Source organism: Capricornis sumatraensis, chromosome 9, assembly GCF_032405125.1.
Source record: "Capricornis sumatraensis isolate serow.1 chromosome 9, serow.2, whole genome shotgun sequence".
Classification (NCBI taxonomy): Eukaryota; Metazoa; Chordata; class Mammalia; order Artiodactyla; family Bovidae; genus Capricornis; species Capricornis sumatraensis.
In genome coordinates this window covers 93,743,464-93,763,824 of record NC_091077.1, presented here as the reverse complement: position 1 = coordinate 93,763,824, position 20,361 = coordinate 93,743,464, and the positions used below count along the sequence as shown (strand labels likewise).

Genomic DNA, 20,361 nt, shown 5'->3' with positions numbered 1-20,361 from the left:
TTTAATTTCTTCATGGACTCTTTTTTTTGGCATGCTGTTTATTCTCCATGTTTGTTTTTTTTGTCTGTTAGTATTTGCTTTATATATTTAGATGCTCCTGAATTGGGTGCATATATGTTAATGAGTGTAATATCTTCTTTTTGTATTGGTCCCCTTTGTCATTAAAAATGCCTTTCTTTGTCTTTTGTTATAAGTCCTGTTTTAAAGTCTGTTTTGTATAATATGAGTATTGCTAGCTCACTTTCTTGTTTCTGTTTGCAAGAAATACCTTTGTCTCCTCACACAGTCTGTTTGTGCCTTTAGTTCTAAGTCAGCCTTTGCAGGCAAGCTCAGCTGGTAAAGAATCCAGCTGCAATGCAGGAGACCCCGGTTCGATTCCTGGGTCAGGAAGATCCCCTGGAGAAGGGATAGGCTATGCACTCCAGTATTCTTGGGCTTCCCTGGTGGCTCAAATTGAAAAGAATCTGCCTGCAATGTGGAAGTCCTGGGTTCAGTCCCTGGGTTGGGAAGATCCCCTGGAGAAGGGAATAGCTAGCCAATCCAGTATTCTTCCCTGGAGAATTCCATGGACAATCCTTAGCAGTCCTGGCAGGCTACAGTCCATGGGGTCTCAAAGAGTTGGACACGACTGAGTGACTTTCACTTTCAAACAGAAGGGTCTTACTTGTTTTATCTGAACAGATACCCTGTGTTTTTTGAGTGGAGCATTTAGTCCTTTGACATTTAAAATAATTATTGATTGGTATGTACTCATTGCCATTACTTGTTTTATGGTCATTTTTATAGTTTTTCTATGTTCATTTCTTTTTTGTTTCTTCCCTTGTTTGTTTTCTTTAGTAATATCCTTGTGATCCTTTCTTTTTATATTTGTGTAGCTATTTTAGTTTTTTTTTGATTTGTGGTTATCTTTGGGTTTCCTATATACTAAGCTGTTTATCTATTAATGCTTGTTTTAAACTGGTTGTCATTTAAGTTCAAACACATTCTTAAAATGTACATTTTTACTCCCCTCTCCAACATTTTTTTTTATGTCATATGTTATATCATCATGTTTATCCTGTAATTGTTTATTGTGGTTATAATTGCTTTTATAGTTCTTTGTCTTTTAATCTTTAATGAGATGATGCTCATTTCTTACCCTATACTTGTGTTTCCTAGGGGGATTTCCCCTTTCCTTTTGATTCTTATTCTTTCACTTGGAGAAGACCCTTTTAGTGGCAACCCACTCCAGTATTCTTGCCTGGAGAATCCCATGGATGGAGGAGCCTGGTGGTCTACAGTCCACGGGGTCGCAAAGAGTAGGACACGACTGAGCGACTTCACTCACTTAGTATAGATAAGCTCTTTTAGTTTCTGCATGTCTGGGAAGTTCTTTATCTCTTCTATTCTATGATAATCTTGCTGGGTAGAGTGTCCCAGATTGCAGATTTTTCCCTTTCATTACTTTGAATATATCATGGCTCTCCTTTCTGGCTTACAAAATTTCTGCAGAGAAATAAGCTGATAACCTTATGGGGATTCCCTTGTATATGACTCTGCTTTTTATTTGCTGCCTTTAGAGTTCTCTCTTTAACTTTTGCCATGTTAATTATGATATTTCTTGGTATGGGTCTGTTTAGGACCTTCTGTGCTTCCTGTACCTGGAAATCTATTTCCTTCTTAAAATTTGGTAAGTTTTCAGCCATAATTACCTCAAATATATTATTGATCCCCTTTGCTCTGTCTTCTCTTTCTGTGATCCCTATAACATGAGTGTTGGTACAGTTAATGTTATCCCAGAGATATCTTAAATTGCTTTCAGATTTTTAACTTTGATTTCCATTTTGCTGTTCTGATTGGGTGATTTCCATTATTTGTTCCAGATCACTTTATGTTCTTCTGTATCACTTAGTCTGCTATTTATGGCTCTAGTATATTTTTCATTTAAGGTATTGAATTCTTCATTTCAGATTCTTTTTTTAATTTTCCAGTTCCTTTTTAAAGTGTTTACTGTCTACATCAGTTCTCTTCTGGAATTCAGTTAATATTTTTATTACCAATGTTTTGAATTATTTATTTATCCCATCAGTTGTTTTGTTTTCTGGGGCTTTCTCTAATTCTTTCAGTTGAGAGTTCCTCTCTCTTTTCATTTTGTTTAAATTTTTCTGCCTTTATGAATTTAGGTAAAACAGTTACCTATTGGCTCTTGAAGGCATGTTCTTAGGTTTGATCATCCCTCTACAGACCGAATGCTCCCAGCGCCTTTGGTAGGAGAGCTGGACTTCATGTAGGCTCACAGGACTTCATGTAGGCTAACATCGCATCTTTCTTCAGGATATGCTGGCAGCTGTCATCTTAGCAGAGGGTGAGGCTGGAGGTGGAGGGGCTAGAGCTGGTGTGAGACAGAGCTTCCTCTCTGCCCTGTGACCCTCACTACCTTTTAGGCAGTGGAGTCCGATCCCAAGTTGCTGGAGCAGAAACTTGAGGGTCAGGCCAAGCTGGCTCTGTTTTCAGTCTGCTTTTCTCCCTTTCCCTGCACGGGGCCCCTCGCAGCAGAGCAGGGGCGTGCTGAGGCAGTGTGACCCAGGCACAGACAGAGGGCTGATGTGTTGCCTCTGGAAGTTCCGACTGCTCCACTCTGATGTTGCCTCGGTTGCAAGTTCCTTTTGTCCCTCACAGCCAATCTCCACCTCCGGTTCTTCCATCCTTGCCAGTGTTGAAACTGCTCCACAGGGTCCATGTGGACTCTTGGTATGTGTTGAGAGGTGACCTGTGGTAGAGTGGCTGTGGTCAGAGATCTGGGCTGCTTTTGGGGTCACTGTTAAACAGGCATCAGCAATGCCCACTGCTGCTACTGCTACCCCACCCAGGCTCCCCTAGAGGAATAACTTGCTTCGGTCTTCCCAGGTTGAGTCCTTTCCCCAGTTGTGACTGCTCCGTATCCAGTGCTTCACTGTGATGTGGGTGGGTGGAGTCAGGGCATTTGCTTGGCTTGAGCTAGGGTACCTGGCATGTAGATATATTTTTGATGTGTTTGTGGGGGTAGATGAGCCATACGTCCTCTTATTTCACCATCTGGATCCCTCCTTTCATTCAGGACTATCATGTTGTTGATGACAAAACTAGGCTTAAACAATCTAATACACTTTATATGTCACATAGTGATAGTTGAGGTAAGGCTTGAGCAATTGCAGAGTCTGTCCTCTTCATCGCTAGTTATCCCTCTCCTGTGCAGTACTCCTTGCCTTCTCTTGCAGGGAGCAAGTCTTCAACAGCTAGCCAGCAAGAAATACAGTATTAGATTTCATAGAGCTGTGTTCTTCTAACATCTCGGAAGGTATGCTGGGGTGCGGTACTGAAGAAATTCAAGGAAGAATTTCTGCTACCCTCTAAGAATAAGTCAAATCCTTAGCTTATAATTGCTTTGTTGATTGCATTTTAAAATCTAGATGGTTTGGAGAGTAGGAGGAACATGCCTCACAAACAGTCTTTGCAAAATAAAATTTTTCCCCATTTGGTCTTGATGAAATTGATCAGGGGACAGTTCCATGCACAAGTTACTCTGTTGATTTAAGGGTACCTCAGCACGAATCAAGAAGGCCTAGCAGCTGTTACTCTGACTTGAGGTTGTCTAGAGCTTTATTTGGAGAAGACGATGGCACCCCACTCCAGTACATTTGCCTGGAAAATCCCATGGATGGAGGAGCCTGGTGGGCTGCAGTCCATGAGGTCATGAAGAGTCAGACATGACTGAGCGACTTCACTTTCACTTTCACTTTCACTTTTCACTTTCATGCATTGGAGAAGGAAATGGCAACCCACTCCAATGTTCTTGCCTGGAGAATCCCAGGGATGGGGGAGCCTGGTGGCCTGCCATCTATGGGGTCGCACAGAGTCGGACATGACTGAAGTGACTTAGCAGTAGCAGCAGAGCTTTATTAATTCTTTTGCTCTGCCTTTAACTGTGAGATTCTGGATGAGGTACTCAATATCAGTATGCATCTGTTTCTTCATCCACAAAATAGGGATAATAATAGTATTTACCTTAAAGACTATTGTAAACACTAAAAAAGATAATACATGTAAAACCTGGAGCTCGGTGCATTGTAAGCTCTTCATGAGCTAATACTGCTACTTTTCTTCATGTCTCCCTCTTCTCCTCCCTGCCTTCTTCCCCAACTTCCTTCTCTGCTTTCCCCCTCCTTGATTTTCTTCCTCCCTAACTTTCTTCTTTTCTCATCAGCTTCTCATTTTCTTTTCTTTTTTTCTTTACAGTGGATGGCGGATAGCACACCCTCAAGGTGGGAGGGTGGGCCGACCCCAAAGGAGAGGGCCCATTTTCTTGCTTCTCTGGGCTTCCCCGCCTCATCTCAGTTCATCCCCCTGTCTTCAGTTAAGTTGCTACGTGAGTTGATACCTTGTCATGAATCTGAGTTCTCTGACCCAGGCTCGTTCTGAGTGGGCAGAGTCAACCCCCAGAAAACGGCTCACAGGGTAACACGAACTGTCCAGGAGGACAAAGGACCTCCAGCCCTGTGGGAACATAGAAGTGAGTGGGCAGCTTCTGCCCACTGTCTCAGCCTGGGGATGGTCACACAGGGCGTGACATTTCTCTGGCTCTTCAGAAAGGAAAAGATGAGATCGAAAAGAGAGGGAATGGATGTCAAGGCATAGAATCGTAATTGTAATTAGAACTTGTATATGTGAGAGAATCAAATGTTTTAGTGTACTTGGAGGGTTGGAGGTTTGTGTGATATAGAAGAGGAAAATCAGATTTCAATACAATTCAATAACCTTAGCCTAATAAGGTTTTATTTGACTTGGAAACTTATTTCACAGGACTTTTAAAATTCAATCATAGTTGTCATTAATATCCTTAGTTTACCACCGTACTATATTTTTTTTTCTTTCTTTTTTGTGATCTGTTGGAACTTCTGCTCCCTGACTGATAAGTTGAGAATATATATTATTAATTATTCTGTTTTTCCAAAGTTATAAAAACTGCTTCCATATTTGTTCTGAAAACATAAATGTCTTCTTCAATTTTGTTTCTCTGCACTGGTACTGGAACTATGATGATCTAATGAAGTATTGATTTTCACATGCCTCAGTGTCCGAGTCTGACTTTTTTTCTAACTTGAAAAAAAAGGATATTTCTTTGCCATAAGACAAAAGTGAATCAGACCCTAGAAAAGCACTGTAGCATAGAGGTTATGATAAACCACAATTGCTTTCCAGAGTTTGCATACTATTTAGTCAAGAATAGTAGCTGCACTGGTATTTTGAAAACTGAGAAGAAAGATAATTTTAATTAATCTATTATATTCTGTAGTAAGTTGTTACTATGATAGCCTCCAGTTAATCATAGCTCCCTGTATCAGTGTGCCCTCTGATATTGAACTTGACCGTGTGATTTGCTTTGACCATAAGGATATTAGCAAAGTGCTACAAGCCGAGGCTTGTAAAGCAATTGAGCTCTTGCTTCCTTTGGAACCCAGGGCTATTTGAAGAAGTCCTGGCAAGGCAGCAGGCAGTCCTGTGGCCCAGCCATTAGTAAGCTCCGATATATATGTGAGACCACCTTGGACTATCCAGTCCAGAGTTGTCTGATTGTAGCTGCTTGAGTGAGTCCAGCAAAATAACTGCCTAGTTGAACCCAACCCAATTACCAGTAATGTGATTGTTTTAAACTACTCAGTTGGAAAGGCTTGTTACACAACAATGCTGTATGTACTTTATGATACTCTTTTCTAAGCAATCTCGCCTGTAACATATGAGACTATACAGGCATTAGAATTGACGCTAAGTTAAATATTCAAATACTCTTAGTGGAATATTTAATGACTCAAGATATTATGACAAATATAGTTTCAAAAAGCATAAACTTGAAATAATTAAAATGCCCAACTTTGGAAAAATAATTTTCTAGTATTATTATTTATAATCGCACTTATTTACAGAATAGGTTTGAAGAGTTTTATAGTATTATAACATGCAGACTCAAGGTAATTAAGCACAACAGTAGAATAATCAATTAGAGGGATAAGAGAAACAGGTGAAAGTAGAAGCAGAGAGTACTAATCAGGAGCTCAACCTCCGGATGACTTTCTTGGTGGCCCAAAAAGCGGAAACATTTTGTGTTTAAACAGTTCTTATTCTAGTAAGGAGCACACAAAGAACAAAGCTTTTTATTTTCTGTAGAAGAAATGTGCTACATGGGCCTTAGTTGCAGACAATAAATTTTTGACTATTGTTTTTGCAAAAGTTACAAAAATACTATCCTAATGAACATTTCTTATATTGTCTCCTGTTAAAAAATGAAAACAAAAACTTAGTACACATGCTTGAGTCTGCTCTGGACTTCCAGAGAGAATCTAGATAGTTAGATGTGATGGTTTTCATTTGAGTGCAAGAACTTGGTCAGTATCCACAAACAGTCATCTCCAGTTTTCCCAGCACCTCATCTGGTTTCTCTCAGGTGTTCATCACCCAAGAACTGCATGCACGATGGGTGAACACATTTATTGAGCACCTGTTGGCTCTGGGCTTAGCAGGAAGCACCATGGTGAGTGAAACAGCTGCAGCCCCCTGCCCCCTTGTTGCTTAGGTGACTGGAGACAAGCGTGCACCAGACATCTCAGTTATGACCATCTGAGGCAATCAGTGGTACAGAGCCAAAATCCAAGGGACCTGGAAGTGATAAGAGCCTCCCCCGAGAAAGCAGTGTCACAGCTGGGGTCTGCTGGGTGAGATGGTGCTGCCAGATAAAGCGAGGGCCCCTGGAGGACGCCAAACCTGGCAGAGGAGGAGGTGTTCGCAAAGTGTCCAGGCGGCAGGAACCAGAGTGAGCAGAGTGAGCAGAGTGATCTGAAGAAGGCTGGCATGCCTGGTGTGCAGAGAGCAAAAGAGTGGGGACTGAGATAAAGCTGTGGCCATTAGGCCGACCTCATGCTCATTTGCTGTATACTTTTCTGTTCTGTTATGCGTCTTCTAAGTTTTCTCCATCAAGCACAGAACACTTTTGTATTCTGTGGGAAAAAATGTTTGCAAAAGGTAGTCCCTTGAAAAACCTTATCAAGTGTCAGTTTGCTAATTTTTCATGGTGGCTTCTTGTGGTACCTGATGTCCTACCCAGCTCAGAGTATTTAATTTTCACAATTTAATTAAATGAGCAAGAGATGGTGAAAAACGTAGATATAAAAGAACAAACACTCTGTGAAAGGCAATTATCTAAATTTCTCGGAGAAGCAAGAGTTATATGTCCAGTCCAAAATGTTATATGCAGTCTGTACTGATATTAATAACATTATAGGATGTTCCTGGGGTGCTATTTGTTCAATCTGGTGATCGTGCAGGAGAAATTTTTGCTAATTCTCTATGAAATTGTTTGACTTGGGAAAAGAACTAGGAGTCATTTGGAACAAAGTTTGATAAAGAAGATAGACGGTCACAGTGAAAAATAATAATTATATTGAAAAATAAAATATATGGCAACAGACAAATATTTATGTGGTTCATAACCAAAGCTTTAAGAAACTCTCATTTTTTGAGTAACGGTATAACTAGAATAAGGTTAGAACTCCTTAGGGTGGTTATTTTAAGAAATAATGCACTTATGTAACTATGCATTCTGGAATGCGTGTTTATAAATATCAGTTTACACCATTTATTGAAACTCATGTCCTCATTCATTTCTTTACTCTGTTTATTGAACATCTGCTTTGGGACCAGCTTAATTCTAGGTGTCTCAGAACATCAGTGAATTAAATAGGCAGATACTTCTGCCCTCAAAGAATTTACATTTTAGTATAGTGTAGCAGAAAGCTAAAAGTAAATGAAATGAAATATGTAAACTGCAGTGTGTCGAATGTGATAACTAGTATGGCAAAAACTAAAAAGTAGAGCAGAGTAAGGGGGTTGGTTATCTACGCAGATCAATGTACCTAACATTAGAAAACAAAAAGTGAGACCTAAATCGTTGTAAATAATGAGGTTTACTCTTTACATTTCTCTTTATTATTAAAAAGCTCAATCATGTTTGAAGTCCTTACCCTAAGTTCCATTTCATGGCCACAACCTTGGCCACTAGTTTGTCTACCTCTGGGAATATACCAGCAGCTGTCAACATTTCATGAGCTGGTGAGTAAAGGAAAAGTCCTTGGCATCAAAACCTAGCCTGGTGAACAGAACCAGGCCTGCTGGCTCAAACCCCAGTCCCTTGAGTCACGTTTCCTGGAGCTCAGCCTGGCTGCGCTAATAATCCTGTCTTCTGATGTGCTGGGCCTTGCCCTTTCTTGCTTGCTTCTGTGTACAGCATCTTAGGTCTGAGAGTTCCACAGAAGTAGTGTGAGAAAGGCGGGGTTTCCTTCCTTGTTTCCGGAGGCGACTCTGACAACATCAGGATCTGGAGAAGCAGCTCCGCTTGCAGCTCTCTTATCCCTGAAGAGCAGGAGAGCATTTCAGTAGCGCAAAGGGAAATAATTGATACTGACTTTGACCACCCACCTTCTGCCAGACTATGTTGAATATAGAGTTAAGTCTCCAGTTTCTGAGCTTTGAAAGAATAATTTCAGTTAAAACTAAACAGAACAGCACAATGAGCCTGAGATTTTCCTCAGACAAATTTAGAGAGAATGTAATAACTTATTACATTAAAATTACAAGATACTTACTCCTTGGAAGAAAAGTTATAACCAACCTATATAGCATATTAAAAAGCAGAGACATTACTTTGCCAACAAAGGTCCATCTAGTCAAGGCTATGGTTTTTCCAATAGTCATGTATGGATGAGAGAGTTGGATTATAAAGATAGCTGAGCACCTAAGAATTGATGCTTTTGAACTGTGGTGTTGGAGAAGAGTTGAGAGTCCCTTGGACAGCAAGGAGATCCAACCAATCCATCATAAAGGAAATCAGTCCTGAATGTTCATTGGAAGGACTGATGCTGAAGCTGAAGCTCCAATACTTTGTCCACCTGATGGGAAGAGCCGACTCATTGGAAAAGATCCTGATGCTGGGAAAGATTGAGGGCAGGAGGAGAAGAGGACGACAGAGGATGAGATGGTTTGATGGCATCACTGACTCAATGGGCATGAGTTTGAGTGAACTCGGGGAGTTGGTGATGGACAGGGAGGCCTGGCGTGCTGCAGTCCATGGGGTCACAAATAGTCGGACACAACTGAGCCACTGAACTGAACTGAATAATTTATTGAGTGACTACTTTGTTCGCTCAAATTCTACTTCCTTGTACTTCCTTGTACCATAAAATCTCTTCTCGGTGTCAGTGAAGCACCTGTGCTTTGCATACGGCTTTGCCATCAGCATCTCTTCCTTCCTCACTTGCTTCATAGTTTCGGAAGGGAAAAAAAAGTTTCCTCACAAAAAGGTTGAAGACCCTTGTATGCTTTGTGCCCCTTATTTGATAGGTGAGTCCACTGGTCCTGAGAGAGGATAAGTGAAGACCAATTGTGGTGCAGCTTCCAGGACAACACTCTTTAGACAGATAGTGTGTTGAGTTACATTGATCGGATACACTTGATGAAAACTCGGAAACTTGTATCAGATAAAGACATGCTGCAAGCCGGGAGCTGAAAAATACCAGGCAAATAACTTCTGCTTTCTTTCCCAGGGCTGTTCCTCTCTTGTGAAAGATTTCTGAGCTGGTATCAGTATTTATTTTAATTCTGCATGGTTTAGTAGAAAGTCTGTCTTTGATCTTTTGAGAAAATTGGACACTTTATTTTCCTGGTAGTATTTCACAAATATAAGTGTAATCTCCTATCCCTATAGAATAAACACATCTCTTTTTAAAAGCAGATTTTACTCCTTAAGCTGTCAATTTTTAAATGTTTCTGAGCTTTTTTTCTGTCTGTTTGGGGAGTTTTCCTCATTCCTCCACCTGGTACTTACATGTTGGCGTTCCCTAGTGGTCACTGTTGGACGACTTTACGATGCTTTTACTGTTGTTGGAGGGACTCTTACTGTCTTTCTTTTCAAATAGCTTTATTGAGATATAATTCCCATACTGTATAACTCACCCATTTTAAGTATACAATTCAGTGGTTTTGAATGTATTCAGAGTTGTACATTCATCACACAATCAATGTTAGAACATTTTCATTAGCCCCCCAGCAATCCTGTGCCACTTAACTATCACTACCCGCTCCCAATCTCTCCATCCTTTCTCTTCTACCCCACTCTGCCCAGTCCTAGGCAACCACTCATCCATTCTCTGCCTCTATAGCTTTTCCTCCCCTGGATATTTCATATAAATGGAATTCTGTCATATGTGGTCCTTTATAACTGGCTTGTTTTCATTTAGCGTAATGTTTTCGAGGTTCGTCCATGTTGTAGCATCTATTCATACTTTATTTGCTCAGTGATATCTCACTGTATGGCTATAACACATGTCATCCATTCACCAGTTGATTAATGCAGCTGTGAAACTTTATGTATCAGTTTGGGGCTGGATACATGTTTTCCTTTCTTTTGAGTGGATTTTCCTAAGAAGGAAATTGCTGGTCATACGGCAGTTCTCTACCTTTAACAGTTAAGAATAGTTTGAAGAACTGCCAGAATATTTTCCAAAGTTCTCCTCTACTCTTGTGGTTTGAACGGTGTAACTAGCTGTTTTGATGAGCTCCTGGAGCTTCAGACAGCTGCAGGGTGCTCACGGTCAACCACATTTCTTATCTGGCCTCCCAGCCTTCAGCCTTTTCCTCTTTAGACCAACCCCTGCATAGAGACCAGAGTGAACTGTTGCAAAGGTGTATCTAATTGCATCATTTTCCTGCTTAAAACTGTCCCATGTCTGTCCCTCATCACCTGGATGAGTCCAAGCCCTGGCTAACAAGGTGTGCGAGAGCCCCCACCACCTGTGTGCAGCCCTTCTCTGCAGCCTCGTCTGTTTCACTTCCTGCCTCTTGTTTTAGGTCCCAGTGGGATCTTGTAGCTCTGTTTCCCCCCAGACATCATGCCCCATCTTTGTGCTTACATCATATACGTCTACTGCTTCGAGGTCCAGTCTGGGTTATTTTTATCCTGGGATTTGGGATGTTCAGTGAACTTACGGATACAGAACTGAAGGAGATTTATTGTTTGGAGTAATCTGGAGTTGGAGATCTTGTTGGATGGTTAGACATTTGGTAGGCATGGATTAGGTCAATGCGAAAGGGGTGAATTGAAACAGATTTTCCAGACCTGATAAGTTATGAACACTTAATTTCAAGGCAAGTATAGCTTATGTGTATAGTTAAGTTTATTTATTTATTCACTGAGTATTTATTGAATACGTAATGTGTCACTATTTAAACCCTAGAAATACACCAGTCAGTAGCACAGAATCCCTGTCCTTGTGGGGTTCATAATGTTTTGTTAAGAAAAACATGAACAATTGAAAAACATTTAGGTTGTAATGACTGTTAGGAATAAGACAGGACAGTCTAATTTTATTATGTCCTTGTGTGGTGGTGTGGGAAGAAACTTAGATGGCCAGAGAAAGCCTCACTGAATTGGTGATGTTTGAACTGATACCTAAGACAAGGAGACAGCCAGGTAAAGATCTGGGGCCATAAGTTCCAAACATGGGAGTCATCAGGGGCAAAGGTGCTGAGACTCAGGTGACACCTGAGGTTAATTGTCTAATAGCAGAGAGATAGACCGTGATCATATTATTGCTCTATTCTCTATGCAACAATAGATATTTAAAATTGTTCTATCGAAGCAAATTAGGCTATTGACGTATCTGGAAGGAAACAAATATATGCTTGCATTAGTCTGTTTGGGCTATCATAACAAACATGAATAACATAAACTTATTTTCTCATAGCTATGGAGGCTAGTAATTCAAGGTCAAGTTGCCATCACAGTTGCTTTCTGGTGTGAGCTTTCTTCCTGGGTTGTAGATAGTTGCTTTCTTGCTATGTTTTCACAAGGTTTTTCTTCTGTGCATATGCAGAGAAAGAGAGAGCTCTCTGGTGTCTTTACTGCCTTACTTAAGGACATCAATCCCCTCTAATTAGAGCACCGCCCTTGCTATTTCATTTAACCCTAATTGCCTACCTGAAGACCCCATTTTCAAATGCCATCACATTGGAGGTTAGGGCTTAAACATGTTAATTTTGGGAGGACACAAGTCGGTCCATAACAATACTTGAGCCTTTTGAATACCCTAAAGAGATAACTACCAATTAAGTAAGTGATCAGATTGGGAGTTACAAGGAGTTGCCCAATGGACTAATTTTCTAATAATTGATGGACATTATTCCCCTCCCTTCCATGCAAAGCATGCACATTCTAGTGTTTAATGTGTGTCCAATTTCATTGTTAAAGAAAATTCTTGACCTTTTAAAATATTTTGCTTTTTAAGGAGAAAATTTCAGTGCATTCTGATTCTTGGTTGCTGTAGGATATTCAAAGAAAGATCTTATGGTTTAACTTGAACCTGTTCTCGGTGAGGTGGTGGAGCTTTCCAGGTGGCTCAGTGGTAAAGAATCCACTTGCCAATGCAGGAGACATAGAGACATGGATTCAGTCCCTGGACTGGGAAGATCCCCTGAAGGAGAAAATGACAACCCACTGCAGTATTCTTGCCCCCAAAATCCTATGGACAGAGGAGCCTGGTAGGCTACAGTCCATAGGGTTGCAAAGAGCTGGACACGACTGAGTGACTGGGTACACGCACACAGGTGTAGTGGTATCTTTGTAATAAAAGCACTTTTAAGTTCTAAGAAAACAAAATCAAAAGACATGCAAAAGATGAAAGTCATGAAGTAATGTAAGAAGAGACAGAAAATATTGGGATACATACCTTTAAGGTCTTTAACAACTCTTTAGGTTTTATTGAATAGTTGACTAAGTGGTTTAGTCATTACAGAATCCAGGCTTGCAGGATTGTGTATTTGTGGGAAATGTTAATAATATAATGTGTAAATAGAAATAGAAATTATGTGTTTGCTTTCCTATAAAGACTAGGAGGGTAAAGCTCTATTTTTGGCTTATGAGTCATAAATGATAGTTATGGAAGGAGAAAAGATTGCAGATATTGATACTTTAGGATCATTTTTAAGAGAAAACTTATCAGAATGTAGTTCTGGAAACTTCCTCAGATTCAAACAAGCAAGTACTGCATTTCAGAACCCATTGTTTCAAAGACATTCACTGCTGGGGCACTGAAATACATTCTCAGAATGGATATGGCTCTAATGTGAATTTTCTTCAAAAAATAATTATCCTCTTTGGGAAATTCCATGTACTCATATGAAAAGTTCTAATTCAATAATAAAATATTTATATTTGTTGTATAACTCCTTATGTGGTAAAGAGATAATCAGATTCTTAAGTTAACAGTAAATTTTTAACCAGTTATATTAAATAGAGCTATCTAATATGGAGCAAACACAGGAGAAATATATTATGTATTTTCCTTTTATGAAGCACCAGAAGTGCTCGTGAAAAGGATAGTTTGGAATAATGCTGACTGGACTTGATATAAATTTATTTATTACAAATTTGAAATAGACATTCACCACAGCCAAGCCATCTTCCTTCTTTTCTCTAATTAAGTTGCCTCCTCTGAGACAAAAGTTTTTGTTCTTATCAAATATCCAGCAGTCTCTTCCATTTGATCATTTCTTCACACACAGAGAAAATAAATACATTTCAACCTTGGATTCACTGCTCAGAGTCTCAACTCTTGCAATTTCTTTTCTGACCTGCTTCTGGAATTTTCTTTTTTAGTGGGTAATTCCCATTGGGCAACAAAATATGTATTAATACTGCTCATTTATAATTAAAGGAGCAAAAAATCCCCCCTTTTTTGACTGAAGTTATCCCTCAGCCACTCCTCCATTACCTCGACACTTAAAAGTGTTCCTTTTTGCTTAATTTTTTTCTTCGTTTCATATGTTAACCCAGTTCAAGTAGATTTTCATTCTTTCATTACTCTTCTAAAATGGCTTTTATCAGGGTCAACATCTTAAAAAAGCTAAATTAAATGATGATAATACTAGCACATCTGTAAAGCTTACTATGCATCAGGCACTATTCTAAGTGCTTAATATATCCTGGATTAGCCAAAGAGTTCATTCAGGTTTTTCTGTTAAATGTTATGGAAAAATCCAAATGAACTTTTTGGTCAACCCAATATTAACTCACTTAATTCTCACAACTACCTGGATAAGGTGGTTACTACCATATACCCAGTTTGCAAAGAAGGACACTGGAAAGTTAACTAACTTTATGAAGTTTGGTAAGTGGTAGGGCCAGGATTTGAACCTGGGCAGTGTGGTTCAGAATTTCTTCTCTAAACTCAACAATATTCTTTTATCAGTGCCCTTGTTTCCCATCTTACCAGCACTTAGCATGGTTGACAACATCCTTCTACATAAACCACTTCATCTGTAGACCTCTGTGTACTCTAAAGTGTTTTTTGTTTTAATTAACTAATTTTAACTTCTTGCTTTCCTGGCCTTTTTTTTTTTTTTTTTCATCTCACTTGCTGGCTTCTCTTCCTCCATCAGCCCTTCAAGGATACTGATACCTAGAGCTCTGTCCTATGCCATTTCTTCACTCATGCCCTGGGTTCATAGCTTAAAATACCATCTCTATGCTGCTGACTGAAATGTACATCTCTAGACTGGTCATCTCCCATGAGCTCCAGACTCACAGAGTCAGTGGCCTACGCAGCATCTCTACTTTGATTTCTGATTGGATCTCAAAGTTAACATTGGCCAAGACAAAATTCTTGGTTCCTCCCTCTATCCAGTCCTGCAAAAATCCCCTCCCTAAAAGTCTTTCATGTTTCAATTAATGACAGGGAGGCCATCGAAAGTGCATAACTATACTCAGTGCAGATGGAACCAGATCCTCTTTGGGGTGCTATATGGGATTCCTGTGGTCAATTTTTGGATAGGTGCTGAAAGGATATGGATGTGTTCTGGAAAGAGACCTAGCATCTGTAGCACAGGACTTGGCTTTCTGTTGTACATTTTCTAGCCAGTTACATGCTGCTGCTGCTGCTGCTAAGTCACTTCAGTTGTGTCCGACTCTGTGCGATCCCATAGATGGCAGCCCACCAGGCTCCCCTGTCCCTGGGATTCTCCAGGCAAGAACACTGGAGTGGGTTGCCATTTCCTTCTCCAATGCATGAAAGTGAAAAGTGAAAGTGAAGTCACTCAGTTGTGTCTGACTCCTAGCGACCCCATGGACTGCAGCCTACCAGGCTCCTCCGTCCATGGGATTTTCCAGGCAAGCGTACTGGAGTGGGCTGCCATTGCCTTCTTCGTTACATGCTGTGAAAAATAGACACTTAGCCACAACAGCATCACAGCAAAATGTTAGAAGATGGTTGGGAAGCACAAGCTGAGAGTAGCTTTTAAGATGATAGGAATCTTTTAAAGCATCATTTTGAGTCCTTTGTTTAATCCATATGTTGTTGAATCAGACCTTCCCATTTTGAAAAGTGCCTTTCCCCATTTTATAAAGACAGTCTGACAGATGGCATGTGCTTTCCCACACATATCTGTCAATTCTCTCATCTTTATCCTCCACCTCCACCTGTGGTTCAAATCTGAAAACTTTCTAAAGCAGAGAATGCCAGTCAGCTGCAGGCAATTTGACAAAAACTCAAAAGTAAAAAAATCATCTTAAACCATCATTGAAATAGGATTCTCAGCTCCACTACAGTGGGTAACTGACGGATGGATAAAGCCTGGGGCTTTTGTGGCATCCCTGAAACCCCAGGTTGTGTACACAAATAGGATGTTACTCTTAAATTCATCTACATGACCCTTAGAAACCTTTTCTTCCTTAGGGATTCAGACATCCAAGAACTTTCCAGAAAGTTCAGTAAATTGCTATGTGATTTTATCTAAAAACTCCGATCTTCTTATAATCCAAATGCTTTCTTGGAAACCAAAAGTATACTCTACTTCTGAATGGTGAATTCTGCTTCCATTGAAAAAGCCCAATTGATGTCTTCAGTGAGGGGCAGAAACACATATTGCTCGTTCAAACAGGTAGGTGTTTTTCTTACATACCTCAGGATGGATGTCATCTCTTAAAGAAGTATGTCCTTTTCTGAAATATACTTATGATGGCTCCTCAGTGACAAGTATGCTTTGGTGAAGCCTGCAGTGAGCCTAAGCTTTGTGAATCTTATTTGCAGTTTTTTTCCCCTAAACCAGTGAATTAGAAAAACCAAACTCTTCATACATTATATTCTCCCAATTTTTATTATTATTTTAATATTTTTTAAAAAATTTGCATAGTTGACATATCTACATGGCCCTTTGTTTAAAAGCTACTAAATGATCCAGTGAAAATTCTCTTTCTCATACTGTGATCTATTACCTAGCTCTTCCTGGACGGAACCAGGGCTACTAATTTCTATGGACATATAATACCATACTCTTTTGATCACTGAGTTTACATTAACATGAAAATCAATGTAAATCACTTAAGTTTTGAGTATACTTTAAAAATTTTATACCATAATTACATAAGTAAATGATATTAGGGCAGTAAATGGACTCATAAGAAAATTTTCAGTTCTAACAAGTATTTCATCCTTCTTATATTTCTATAATATACTTATTGCATCCTGCATGTTCTCAGATAAGTATCTCATTTTATTGACTCTAGATGAACTTTTATTTCACATTTTAAGATTTCAGAAGCTAAAATGTTTCTTATACTTATTGGCATCTGACGACTGACAATTTTCTATTAATTGCACAATAAATAATGGTATGACACAAAATAATTATCTTCTATTAGATTAGATTATTCTTCTCTGATTTTTCTTGAAACAAGTGACAAGCTGGAATTATAGTGAATAAATGAGGTTCAGTTCAGTTCAGTTGCTCAGTCATGTCTGACTCTTTGTGACTCCATGGACTGCAGCACGCCAGGCCTCCCTGTCCATCACCAACTCCCAGAGTTTACCTAAACTCATGCCCATTGAGTCAGTGATGCCATCCAACCTTCTCATCCTCTGTTGTCCCCTTCTCTTCCTGCCTTCAATCCCCCCCAGCATCAGGGTCTTTTCCGATGAGTCAGCTCTTCGCATCAGGTGGCCAAAGGATTGGAGTTTCAGCTTCAGCATCAGTCCTTCCAATGAACACTCAGGACTGATCTCCTTTAGGATAGACTAGTTGGATCTCCTTGCAGTCCAAGGGACTCTCAAGAGTCTTCTCCAACACCTCAGTTCAAAAGCATCAATTCTTCAGCGCTCAGCTTTCTTTATAGTCCAACTCTTACATCCACACATGACCACTGGAAAAACCATAGCCTTGACTAGATGGACCTTTGTTGGCAAAGTAATGTCTCTGCTTTTGAATATGCTATCTAGGTTGGTCATAACTTTCCTTCCAAGGAGTAAGCGTCTTTTAATTTCATGGCTGCAGTCACCATCTGCAGTGATTTTGGAGCCCCCCAAAAATAGAGTCAGCTACTGTTTCCCCATCTATTTGCCATGAAGTGATGGTTGCTAGTTTTTTTTTTTGAACCTCCAAATAAAAATTTTAAAATATTTTAAAGCTTATTCCCAATCATAATTGCTTTTAGACTATGGTGTGATGACTATAACTAGCATTTAAAAAATATAATATGCTAACTTTCAAATGTCACTTGATGTTGAACATGAAGTACTGTGGGGTATTTTAAGCACACTGTTTAATAAGATGATGAAATCTATATAGTTTTAAAATGCTAGTGTTTGAGCATTTATTCTAGGTGCAGCCCCACTGAAGTTAACTCGAGAACTTACCTCTGGCATTATTCTGGTGTTCCCTGGTCACTCAGACAGTAAAGAATCTGCCTGCAATGCAGGAGACCCAGGTTTGATCTGTGGTTCGAGAAGATCCCCTGGAGAAGGGAATGGCTACCCACTCCAGTATTCATGGCTGGAGAATTCCATGAACAGAGGAGCCTGGTGGGCTACAGTCCATGGTGTCCCAAAGTGCCAGACACGACTGAGCAACTAACACATGTCACTTCCTGGCATTATTCAGAGAGGGAAGTGTTTAGTTTTTGAGAAAATGTCAGCAGCATCTTCATTATGGCTGCTTTGTATACCAGGTACAGAAAAGGTACCCTTACCTCTACTGACATGTGGACATGAGCCCTGGTGACTCAGACGGTAAGGCATCTGGCTACAATGCAGGAGACCCGGGTTTGATCCCTGGGTCAGGAAGATCCCCTGGAGAAGGAAATGGCAACCCACTCCAGTACTCTTGCCTGGAAAATCCCATGGACACAGTCCACAGGGTCCCAAAGAGTCAGACATGACTGAGCGACTTCACTTCACTTCACAGGCAAAACTCCAGTGTGGCTGCTTTTAAAATATTTGTGTTCTTTCTACATGCCTGGAGCTATATTAGGTACCAAAGTGCAGGAAAGATAAAGATAAAGCAGAAGTGGATGATTCCTCAGAGCTTAGGTCTATTGGAATATGTAAAGTCAAGTCGCTCAGTCATGTCTGACTCTTTGCGATCCCATGGACTGTAGCCCACCAGGCTCCTCCATCTATGAGATTTTCCAGGCAACAATACTGCAGTGGGTTCCCATGTCCTTCTCCAGGGGATTTTCCCAACCCAGGGATCGAATCTGGGTCTTTTGCATTGCAGGCAGACTTTTTACTGTCTGAGCCACTAGGGAATCAATTAGAATATGTAGGCCATGTGCAAATAGCTAGAAAAACAAATTAGAGAGTAATATCAGTGCCATCAAAGATAGAGAAACATTTCATCCACCAGAGGAAGATAAGGAGAACTTCATAGAGAAAGTACTCCTACAAAATTGATTGAAAATTAACAACCCAGGTAGTTCATTGGACAGTTGATTCATTTATTGGAAACATAATTCAACTGACTTCTCATGTGCAACTCAGTTGAAATAGACCCTTTCCCAAGACAATAGTCTTTTTTGTATATATGGTTTTCAGTAAAAATGTTTGTATATATCAAAATTCTTTCTGGATAATCTCACTCTGCTACTTGAGTGTAGCTTGACATTAAAAGAGGTGACACTGCTTAAAGGTTTGAGAATGTGAACTATGTGAGCAAAACACCACAGATTAACCAATCATAAACTCAGCTGACTTGGTATGAAAGGAGAAAATCACGGACTTGGTCTTGCTGTCTGCCACAAGCTGTGATAGAAACATTGTGGGACTCAGTACTTCCCATTTATCCTTTGTTTTTCAGGATGCCACAAAAGAGACAGACCTTCGAGGGTCCGTTTCCCTAATCTAGATCAGAATCAGTAACTCATCTACTTTTCCTTTATGTAGGCACCATTTTCTCTAGTTCTTGTAAAAACGGATGCAAAATAGGGGACAAACATTTCCATTAGAATTTGTCATTATTTGAACAAAGATTGATTGGCAGTTGGAGACTTATACTTTATGCATTTTTTTAATTAAAAAGAAAGCACAAATTTAATTTTAGGCAGAACATTAGACATCTGAGCATGTTTATTGCAGATTGTGAAGTGTCTGAAAAGGACTCCGTTACATTCAGCACCAGGAGGTGATGCTTCCCTTTTCCTCTTAAAAACAATAAGCCCTCTCACATGGTTTCTACTACTGGAAAGAGGGGTTGTTTTGTTGAGATCTTAAGACAGAGTCTCAAGGGAATATCCTTGGACTTCAAAAATTTAGATAGATGCAACTGGCAGAAGTCTCTAGGCAGTTGCTATTACAATAAATCTTTTCACCTATTGTTTTAGTATAATAAAGAGTCCTTAAATGCTGATGTTGTTCAGTCACTATGTCGTGTCTGACTCTTTGTAACCCCATGAACTGCAGCACTCCAGGCTTCCCTGTCCTTCACTATCTCCCAGAATTTGCTCAAACTCATGTCCATTGAATTAATGATGCCATCCAACCATCTCTGTCATCCCTTCTCCTCCTGCCTTCAATCTTTCCCAGCAACAGGGTCTTTTTCCAGTGAGTCAGCTCTTGCCCCAGGTGGCCATAGTATTGGAGCTTCAACTTCAACATTAGTCCTTCCAATGAATATTGAGGGTTGATTTCCTTTAGGATTGTCTGGTTTGATCTCCTTGTTGTAGTTTTTCCCATTCTATTGTTTCCCTCTATTTCTTTGCATTGTTCACTTAAGAAGGCTTTCTTATCTCTCCTTGCTATTGATTATAAGAAATTCTGATTTTGGCTGAATTTAGCCTAGCCAGTGACGGCGATCTTGGGAACTGGCTAGACAACAGAGAAGTTTAATAATAAAATTAATAATACTCTATGCCTCATGTTTATGACATAGAAAGATACAGCTACTACTCTCTGGATGTCTGCTTTGCCTATGGTGGTTTTTGTTGTTTAGTCTCTAAGTCATGTCCAACTCTGTGACCCCATGGACTGCAGCACG

The 20,361-nt window shown here is 39.9% G+C and overlaps 1 protein-coding gene across 4 annotated transcripts in view; it reads left to right on the top strand.

Moving 5' to 3' along the window:
• The window catches only part of MCTP1 (multiple C2 and transmembrane domain containing 1), a 559,548-nt gene that overhangs the window by 141,127 nt on the left and 398,060 nt on the right, over window positions 1–20,361 (top strand). The window lies entirely within an intron of this gene.